The sequence below is a fragment of the Capsicum annuum genome, chromosome 5 (genome assembly GCF_002878395.1).
Source record: "Capsicum annuum cultivar UCD-10X-F1 chromosome 5, UCD10Xv1.1, whole genome shotgun sequence".
NCBI classification, from domain to species: domain Eukaryota; kingdom Viridiplantae; phylum Streptophyta; class Magnoliopsida; order Solanales; family Solanaceae; genus Capsicum; species Capsicum annuum.
This window is the reverse complement of record NC_061115.1, coordinates 128,902,042-128,912,668: the sequence shown is the minus strand read 5'-3', so window position 1 is coordinate 128,912,668 and position 10,627 is coordinate 128,902,042. Positions and strand designations below refer to the sequence as shown.

General features: G+C 29.6%; 1 long non-coding RNA gene across 1 annotated transcript; it reads left to right on the top strand.

The window, feature by feature from the left end:
- Window positions 1-3,729: 3,729 nt before the first annotated feature.
- On the top strand, window positions 3,730-6,430 carry LOC107872477. The gene is made up of 3 exons (XR_001674870.2): window positions 3,730-3,876; window positions 5,209-5,256; window positions 6,124-6,430. It is a non-coding gene; the product is annotated as an uncharacterized LOC107872477 (long non-coding RNA).
- The last annotated feature ends 4,197 nt before the right edge of the window (window positions 6,431-10,627 follow it).

Genomic DNA, 10,627 nt, shown 5'->3' with positions numbered 1-10,627 from the left:
TTGAAATGTGTTTGAGGTTGAATTCGATATCAAGTTAGGTTTTATCCGTTGGTTGAGGTCAATTTGAGATTCCGATCGACGTTCTAGTCGGAAGGATTATTTCAATTGGAAAAGCATTTGAGGTCCAATTCTATCTTCTCTTCCTTTAATTTTTATGTGATTGTGAATAATTTATGTGTCTGGCATATTTGAATCTTTGTTGTGTGTTGGTTGATATTGGATTTGGATGTGAAAACATGGATCGGTAATCGGAGAATTAGTTAATTATTTTGAGAATGAATTCGGAGAGGGGTTGGAAATTGATAAAAGTGAATATCGATCTATCTGATTCATTGATGGTTGTCTAATTTGAAATGGATTTTAATTTTTGTCTAACTCGATAATATCATGTTTTAGGTCAAGGATCTATAGGAAAATCTTAGGTCTTGGGTAGGCAACTTGTAGGATTCTATATCATCAAATGTGTATGCGTCTATGTTGAGTGATTTCTCTACTTTTACTGCATTTAATCAAAATATGTATTCATTAGAAGGGGAATGCCATGAGGCCACACTGTACTTATTCACTGGGGAATGCCCCAAAGTATCATGTAAGCAAAGGAGGTTCTTGGTCAAGGCCCGAGGCATCAGTTAAAGCATAGCTAGGATAGTTAGAATAGTTTAGGTTTTAATTTCAACATTTTTTATTCTTGGTTTGTAATAAATTAGACTAGACACTATATTTTTGGACTTGTTTTATTTTATTTGTTTGATTAATTATGTTGTATGTTTTGTTGGTTTATACATTTCATAGTGTCTACTAGCCAATACACTCCACGGAGTTACGTGGTCGAACCACGAGATCGTGGGGAGCCTAACACCTTCCCCTCGATCAACATAATTCCTTAGCTGGAATCTCTTTTCGTGGACCAGTTTTATAAAAGTCAAATGTGGTTTTGAAAAGAAATTTGCAAAGGTGACTTGACACACCAGATTTATGCCAAGTGGCAACTCTGAGTTTAAATGTAAAAGAATCTTTTTTGAAATAAATTTCCATTCTTTGTCACTTAATAATAAAAATCCTTTTTGAACTTTAAAAATTATTTTTTTTGGTTAAAAAAGGGGTGTGACACCCAGGGGCGGACCTATACATAAATTTTGGGTGCTCCGGCACCCACTAAACGCGATGCGTAATAGGTGTAATTACATAAAAATATATGAAAATGAGTATAAATTATATAAAAAAAACCCATTAAACAAGAAGTTGGTTAGATGCACTGGTATTTAGGTTGATCTTAAGGCTCACTACTGGTAAGTGAGCTTGGGTTCAAACCTGGTTGAGGTGATTTTTTATTTTTTTCTGTAGTAAGCACCCACACTCCTTAAATTTTGGGTTCGCCACTGGTGACACCCATGAGCCTTAGAGAGAATTAGATAGAGTTTACAAGTGTTTAAGATTAGAATATTAGCGTAAATGATGTCCTAAAAAAGTTATAAGTCGTGGAGCCTTAAGTGGTCAAGTGGAGAAATGTCCAGATTACCCCCAACTTAAACTGCTTAAAATTCCCGTCAGATGGTACGACTACCCCATACCAGTCGTACCCTTCAATACGAGTGATACCCACCACTCGTACCCTAGGCCTCCCCCTTGGACCCAACACTCTCCACCATACGACTTACCCAAACCAAGTCGTACCTAAACCATACGATCAGTACCCTTAAACTGTATCTCTGGCAGAATAGAATTAAAAGAAGTTTGAATATTGTCTACCATACGAGTTAATGTTACGACTCATACCTTAACTTACGACTCATGGTGAGTCACTCGTACTCGATCCAAGTTAAGTTACTAAGTCTTTGATTAAGTGTAGGAAAAACCCAAACCATAAGACCCGTCACCAACCATATGACTCGTACCCACCAAGTCATACTCATTCCAGGAACCAATCCAATCCACCAACCAACACTGGTTAGCATACGACCGAGAGCATATCAACCGTACCCCATCATACGATTGGTAATTTAGGAAATTTTCTAAGGGTCCAAACCCAGGGTGTTTCAGGGTGAGAAGTGGGTGGGGCATAATTTTTTTTTCATATTTCATTTAGAAATAATATGATATGAACTTTTTCCTAAGATCATATGGTTTAACATGTTTGAACAAGACATTCCAATAAGAAATTATTAAAAATAATATTTTAATATTTTCAACACATCGCACGAGTACATATACTAATCTATATATAATAGAAGAGACAAAAGTGACAAGTGTCATCACAATAAAATTTCTATTTGAAAATTTGAGAAAGGAAAACAAATGCTAATTCATCAAAAACTATATTTAAAAAAAAATGCTAATTCAAACAAATTGGAAAACTGCAAATTCTCAAGCACTCCGTGAAACAGATAACCACACTATGAAAACAATTTAATAACTTTTAAATAAATATTTATTCTTTTTTATTTTTAATATATACAAATTGTAAGAAAAGAAAAGACAAAAAGAGAAAATTAGAAGAAAAAGGAAACTAAGCTATAATTCCTTTTGTGCCAAGTTATTTCCCCTCAATAATCAAATACACTGTTCATGAATTCGAAACTCTCAATTATGCTTTTACTCTAACTATTCAGGCTTACGTCCTTTAGAATTTCCTTTCAGTTTTACTTTTTGCTTCTTTTTTTTATACTTAGTTTAAAAATGTAAATCTTATGAAAACACATAATAGACAATGCATTCTGATTATAGTACTAGACAAAACATTTTCATGCAAAACAAACATATTTCTTTAAATCATCCACGTCACCCCATCAATATATTAATTATGATAAGAACTAGTATTAAAATAAACTATGGATATTAGATACCAAATAGTCTAACAATAAATAATTATGGCCCATTTATATAAAAATAAGGAAAAATCACATAAATATACAAAGTTAGAGCTTATATTACAATGAGATAATACTCAATTACCACCCTGAACTATACCCAAAAAGGCTATGACACACCTCAACTTAAAGGGGGTCCTATTACCCCTGAACTAATTAAAAGTGTAATTTTGACACCCTTAGTGCCTACGTGGCACATACGTGGAACAACACACTGAAGTGTCCATGTAGGCCACGTGTGTGCCACATATGTGCCACGTAGGCACTAAGGGTGTCAAAATTATACTTTTAATTAGTTCGGGGGTAATAGGATCCCCTTTAAGTTAAGGTGTGTCATAACCTTTTTGGGTATATTTCACAGGGGGATGATTGGGTATTTTCTCTATTACAAAATCTATCAGAAGATTCTATTTTACAAAATATATCAATACAAAACTAACAAAACCTATTAAATGGGAGAAAAAAATTAGAGAATTAAATAAGGAAAAAGAGACACAAATGGAGAGAGGAAAAGAACACGAAACGCGAGAAGTAGAATCACTACTAAAAAAACTGTAAAAAAAGACCTAAAATAAGAGACCTCAAAAATAGGTCGAAAATAAGAGACCTCATAAGGTCGCTTATCTCCTTAATTTATTTTTTAATTTTCTTTTTGAAGAAAGATACCTCATGAGTCAGTTAATGATAAAATAAATCATAAAATAATAATAGTGACTTTATGAGATTGAAAATTAATTTAAAAAAAAATCAACGTCTAAATATTTAGAATTACTTTAAAAGAAATTATAAATAATCACCTCGTGAGGTCTCTTTATTTTGGTTAAATTGGTCAAGAATTTTTTTTTTAAAATATAAATTTCTTTTTATATTTAATAAAAAAAAATTAAACTCCAATTTTCATTTGCATGAAGCAGTTGTGAACCCACCTCCTCTTTCTATCTCAAAACCCTTTTGCTCAAATCGACAAAATTGCCCAAATCTCCATCACAACGATCTACCAAAGAGTGCAGTAAGATTCAATATCTTTTTTACTTATCTGCATTGAGCATCTTGTTATTTTAATTACTAGGTTTCTGGCATTGAGTTTTCTATTATTTTAACCATTCTGGTGAAATTCCTTGTGTTTCTATTTATTTATTATATGTTTGATTACATGAAACTGAATGCTTGTAGTTAGTATGCCAAAAAATTGAGAGTGCTTATTCCAATACTGATCAACAAAACGGCGTCCTAATTAGGTTGGAAAGAGAAGTGAAAGTAGGCAGAGAGAGATGGTGGTAGGTGGGTTTGGAAATGAAGAAGGTTGTGGTTTGAAGGTGGTGCGGGTGGGTTTTCAAGTAGTGTCGGTAGGCCTAATAGGGATAATAAGCAGGATATGGAGAAATTTATTGATAGAGCTATTAATCCAATTATTGTTTTAGCTGCTGGTTTTTTTGCTATTACTAAGTTGCTCACTATTGATCAGGATTATTGGTAGGTAAGTTACTTATTACTAACTCCATTTCAATCTGTTTGTTTGATTTTGAATTTTAAAGAACAATTTAGATAAAATATACCAAAATGCTATTTAATTTTGTAGGCTTAAACATGACACATGAAAATTTATATTAGCAATCACCCCAATAATTTTAATATTTTTTTGTATTTGGGTTTTGTGTTTCTTGAAAAAGTTTCATTCTTTGAGCTTTGAATTAGTATTTGCTTGACCTCTTCTTGTATATTTGTTTTTCTTTCTGTGTGGGGGTGGGAAGGTATTGGTGAGGAGTGAAATCTCATTTTTTATTTTGTGGGACATTATGAGTGCAGAAATGTTCATTCATAATTTTACTGTCACTATGAAATGGAAAAGAAAAATGATAAGTAATGTTAATTGAGTATTAATTGTTCTTGGTTCTATTATGAAGATGTATTTCTGAATGTCTTGAAACTTATTAATTAATTTGCAAAGAACAGAAATATTCTCAGTTGTTTTAATGCTCTCACTTGTGAAAGAGCTCTCTTTTGATTAACCAAGTCTTATTTATATGGAGTAAAAACTTGTTTGTGTATCAGTGCCGAAATCATAATTTTCACTGAGGGATTAAAGATATGAAAAAGTAAACACACAAAGAAGATAAAGGGGTTCAACACCTTCTATATATACGTAAAATATAATTTTAACCATGTACAAACAATGCAAGTTACTCTGTACAACTTTTTATACTTAAATTTGTTGGCACCTCACCCTTGTATATAATTGAGAAGAAACATATGGTTGATAATTCGACATTAGAATGTTAACAATTGTGGATATAGCCTGCTCCTTGTGAGTTAATTAACTAGTTAATGTTTTTTTATCTAGTGAAACATCATTTGAAAGATGTTGGAGTTCAAAATGGCATCATTATTGGTAAGAAGATTATCAAACCTCTATTCAATTCATTTAATTTTCTCAGTATTTTTATAGTGCAAGTTGTAGCAAATATGTAATAATTTCATGACCCAAATGTTGAACTTGTTAAGCCCATTATTATATGTTCATTGTCATTATTCTTTGTTAACAACTTCAATTTTCTTGGTTTTCAAATGGGATTTTGTTCAAGGCGTTTTTTAGGCTAGCATAAGCCCTGTAGTTTGATGCAATGTAGATTGTTTTCTTTGATTTGCTGTGATTAACAATACACTGGGTCATGCGTTTGAGTGCTCATTAGGTCTCTCTTTCGGAAGAGTGTCTACACACTAAATATGGTTGGCAAATCAGTACTTTGATGTGAAGGAAAGATTATTGATAAACATTTGTGGAATGTGGAATAGGAAAGAAAATGCACCATAAGAAAACTAGTAATTGTATTTTAAATGGATAGTTACCAATTTCAAAAAATTGGTAAATATATTTTATATGGGATACTTAATCTAATTTTGTATCTGAATAAAATTACTTTTCAAGCCTGGTTGATACATTTTTTCTTACTATGTGTTCCACAACTCTTGATTTGCTATGTTATTTGAATTTATGTTGAAATATAATAGGTGTTTCGTGGAGGTGTGTTGCAAAGTGGTATGAATGCCACCATTATTCCAAATCAATATTTTTATTATTCCAACTGTTATTTTTATACTTTTGTTATATTTTCGTGTTGTCGCTGTAATTTAATAATCAACTATTCTTAGTGTAATTTTGCTAACTAATTGCTCAATAGTATTATTCTTGATGAACTATCCAAACTATTTTTATTTAATTATTTTTGATTAATAACTAAATTAATTTTATTTGCAGGAAAAGGAACTTGGGAGGTCGATAACTCAGGCTGAGACATTCAAGGCTACACACACTAGGAAGAAAATCTCTAGAGATGGTCAATGAAGAGGTGCGATAGAGGAGCACAACAATAATGAGGATGATCATGTGGCAAACACACTGTCGCATTGTTAAAATTTAGTGTTGCATTAGACATCTAAATTATGTACTTTGTGGTGGTTAATTTTAATTATTGGGTGTTTTTGTAACTTTGAACTTGTCTGAAATAGAATTGTATACATAAATTATGACTTCTATGTTTTCTCACTCAATTTTAAAGCACTTTAAAGTTGATTTTTGTATAGTATTGATTGAAGGATATTTAGTACATGTGTTGTTATCATTTGATTGATTGACGGAAGCTCTTGGAGCTTGATTTACCTATTTAGATTGTATATATTTTATTGAATTGACTCAAAATGATGGGTAGACATATGTAAAGTTGCCATTTACCACCAGTTTTTTTTGCAGAAAAGAGACCTTATGAGGTCACTTTTTTGCATTTTTATTTTCCAGAATATTAACAAAAGTGACCTCATGTAGTCTCTATTCTGCAATTTCTTTTTCCAACAATGCAAATAAGAGACCTCAAGAGGTCATTTTCTTTTTTTTTAAAAAGTATTTTTAGTAAAACATTAAGAATTAATAGGGACCTCATGAGGTCTCTTTCAATTAAAAAATAAAAAAATATAATCAAATAGCGACCTTATGAGGTCTTCTTTAAATAATAATAATAATAATTAAAAAATAGTTTAGAGACCTCGTGTTTCTTTTTAAGAATTTTGAAAAATTACTTCGTGACCTCGTGAGGTCGCTTTCTGGTGACCTCATCTTTCAAAAAGCGACTTATGTTTTAGAGACCTAGTGCTGAGGTTGCTCATGAGGTCTTTTTTTCTTAAAAAGAAACCTCACGAGGTCTCTAACGAAATTCACCACCACCTAAGCTCGCCGGATCTCCGTCAAGATATCAACAGTTTCAACCCCATAAAAATCGGAGTAAAAAACCACAACCAAAGCACCCCAACTGAAAAACTTGTCAGAAACAACCCATAAAAACTTCACTTTCAAACTCAGTGAAAACATTTCTATACGTTTCCTATTACTCGACCTAAAATGTTAATCTGTTATCTATGAAAACTCAAGCAAGCCATAGACGTTGAGTAGATGTATTAGTCATTTGATGCTTCTGCTTTCGATGATAGTTGGGGTAGTGTAAGGCTGGACCTATATGATTTAGTTGATTGTTTATTATGAGATATCCATGGAGACTCCCCAAATTAGAATTGTCTCTCAAATCTTCATATCAAACTTACTTTGCCCTTTTGGGGAGTTGTTCTCACGGATGGTGATAAATTCTAAGACAATACCAAGATAATATGAAGATGGTGTTATGCTCAAATAGATTATCCCATAATTTTGAACTGTTTTTCAATGTTTGGATACTCTGGCAGGTCTATTGTCATTATTTTTCATTCCTCAGTATTGGCCTCTTCATGCTAATTTTTTATATATTTTTAAATATTTTATGTTATTAGTTAGGAGTATTAATTTATAGTACTTTTACATAATTTTTTCAGATACTATGTGTTACTATTTTTGTCTCAATTTATGTGACACTGATGCAATATTTGAGAAACGCAATCAAATTTGTTATATAATTTTTGATATCTTAAGTTGTTAGTTATATTATGATTTATACGACTTTCTACATAATTTTCAAGTAATATCCCTCTATATAAATTTATATGAAATAAATTATTAATTATTGTAATTTATAATATTTTTTACATAATTATCAAATATATATCAAGTTAAATAAAATAATTAAATTAAAATTTATAGAATCAATTATATTTTTAATATATTTAGATTTTTTTAAGTCGATAGCTATGGTAATTTATAATAGTTTTCTAACATTGTAGTTTACAATTTTAGACTGATAGTTGTTGTAATTTATTATATTCTCTTTGTTCAAACTTTTGTAAATTAATAGTTAATTATATTTTAAAAATAATTTAAGTTTTTAATTACTGTGATTTATAATATTTTTTCTTCTATTCCAATTTTAGCGATACTGATATAATTTCGAAAGTCAATCAAATATCACGATTGAAGTAGCGGAGCAAACCTGTCTTAAATGACTTGTAATAACTAATTAGAAGTGATATAACAAAATTGTTATAAAAATACTTGTAAAAAAAAATTAACTGACCTCCTATAAGATGTCAAATTAGTAAAATTATGATAGAAGCAGCTGAAACAGACATGTCATAAATGTCTATTTTTTAATTTTTTTAATTAGATATTATTAATTTTGTAATACGTAAATTACATATAATAATTAATTAGGGGTGATATTGTAAAATTATATAGCAAGCAGGCAGCTGAAAGTAGGCATGACAACCGCTAGTTGCCTTCCACTTACGCTTATATATAGCATTAATATATATATATATATATATATATATATATATATATATATATATATATTAAAAGTGTGAACACTCTTATAAAAGTGATTTGAACTTTTTGCCCTTCATTAAAAGACTTTCTTTAGACAAAACTGTCTTTTTACTATTTTCTTCAATTTATTATTTAATTATTTTTTTATTAACTATACTCCTAAAATATATGAAAGGAGAATCAATTAATATTTTTCTTTGTACTGATCAATTAGAAAAATACTCCTAAATAAGGATAGAAAGATACTCCTAAAATAAGACTCTATTAAGGAAATACTTCTATAAATACTGCGATGCACGTTAAACTAGAGAAGAAACCGATTTACTTATTGAAAAAATATGATTGATGCTCATCTAACTTGATTCAATTGCATGTCTAGATTGGTGGATGCTAAATATTTTTTAACCCACAACTTTTTCATTGTTTTTGCCAACATAATAGAATTCAACGTGTGTGTGAATATATATATATATATATATATATATATATATCTTCTTTGATTTCATTCAAGTCATTCTTTAGGGTCAATTTTTTTGCTCAGACAAAAATTATTTTTATTAAAATTGAAGCTTTGTGATCACTATTATATTACTTTATTGTAGTTTATAGGTCGTAGATGAATTTACAAGTGGTAGATCAACGTCAGTCGGCTTTAAGAATTTTTTTAAAATAAAGGTTAAGTTTAATTGTATTGTATTTATATCTTTGTTTTAAGAATATTTTTGTGAAGAAGTTAAATTTAGTTTTATTTTATTGATATCTCTATTATCGTATTATTTTGTTATAGTTTACAGGTGGTAGATGAATGTTGATCGGCTTAACAAATTTTTTGGTAAAGGTGAAATTTAATTAAATAAATTATTTAAAAGATGTTGAATTTAATTATTGTATTCATCTTTATTATTTAAACAAATATCCTATTTAGTGTAATATTTGAACTCAATAAAATAAGATACACGCGCAAGGTGCATACACCTAAACTAGTATATATATATATATATATATATATATATATATATATATATATATAGGTGAAAACAGTCGACTCCGCTCAATTATTGTACCCAAGTCACTTTTTTAAAATCAAAAGTGATTCCATTCACTGGTGATTTAAGGGACCTCTAAAGGATATGATTGGAGGAAAAATGGAATCGATATGATTGGATTAAAGAGTAATTTTCATAAAGGAAACTTAAATGAGAAAAAAAAAACATACTCTTCGAAAATAGAAAATACCTAGTTGAATTAACAAAATCATACTCCCTTCATCTTATATTACTTGGCATGTTTGCTAAAATATTTTATCTTAAAACAGTTGACATGTTTAAAGAATTAAGAAAAAATTAAACACTTTTTTTCAACTTTAACCTTAGTAATTTAATGAAGGAGTAATTAACTTCAATAGGTAATGAGAATGTTTAATGTGAGTTTAATAGGGTCCTATTTGTCAATTTGCATCTCTTATTAAAATTTTCTTAAGAATTGCGCAAAAAATAAACATGCCAACTAATATGACGCAAAGAGTAGTTTATAAACAAGTATACTACCCATAATATAAGAAAATAAATATTAAATTTAACTCAATTGAAAAATTAACTCAAAAGACTGAGAATTCATAAAAGTAATCGTCGATTCCGCTCAATTATTATACCTAAGTCATTTTTTTTTAATCAAAAGTGATTCCCTTCACTAGTGATTTATGGGACCCCTAAAGGATATAATTGAGGAAAAGGTATTCGATATGATTAAGATTCCAACTACAAGATACACTAAAATCGAATTTTTACATAGATGTCAAGTGTTCATATTTTGGATTGGGATAAATTAAAATTGATGGTTATGATTTAATTAATCAAATTAAAATCCTAATCATGATTATTATAATACATATTATTTTATATTTTTTTCTTCCTAATTTTTTGAGAATTCCATAGCAACATATTATTTTATCCATAAATATATTTTTTAAGAAGTTCTCTTTCTTCTTACACGCACTTCTCCATTTTCATACTTCCTCGTA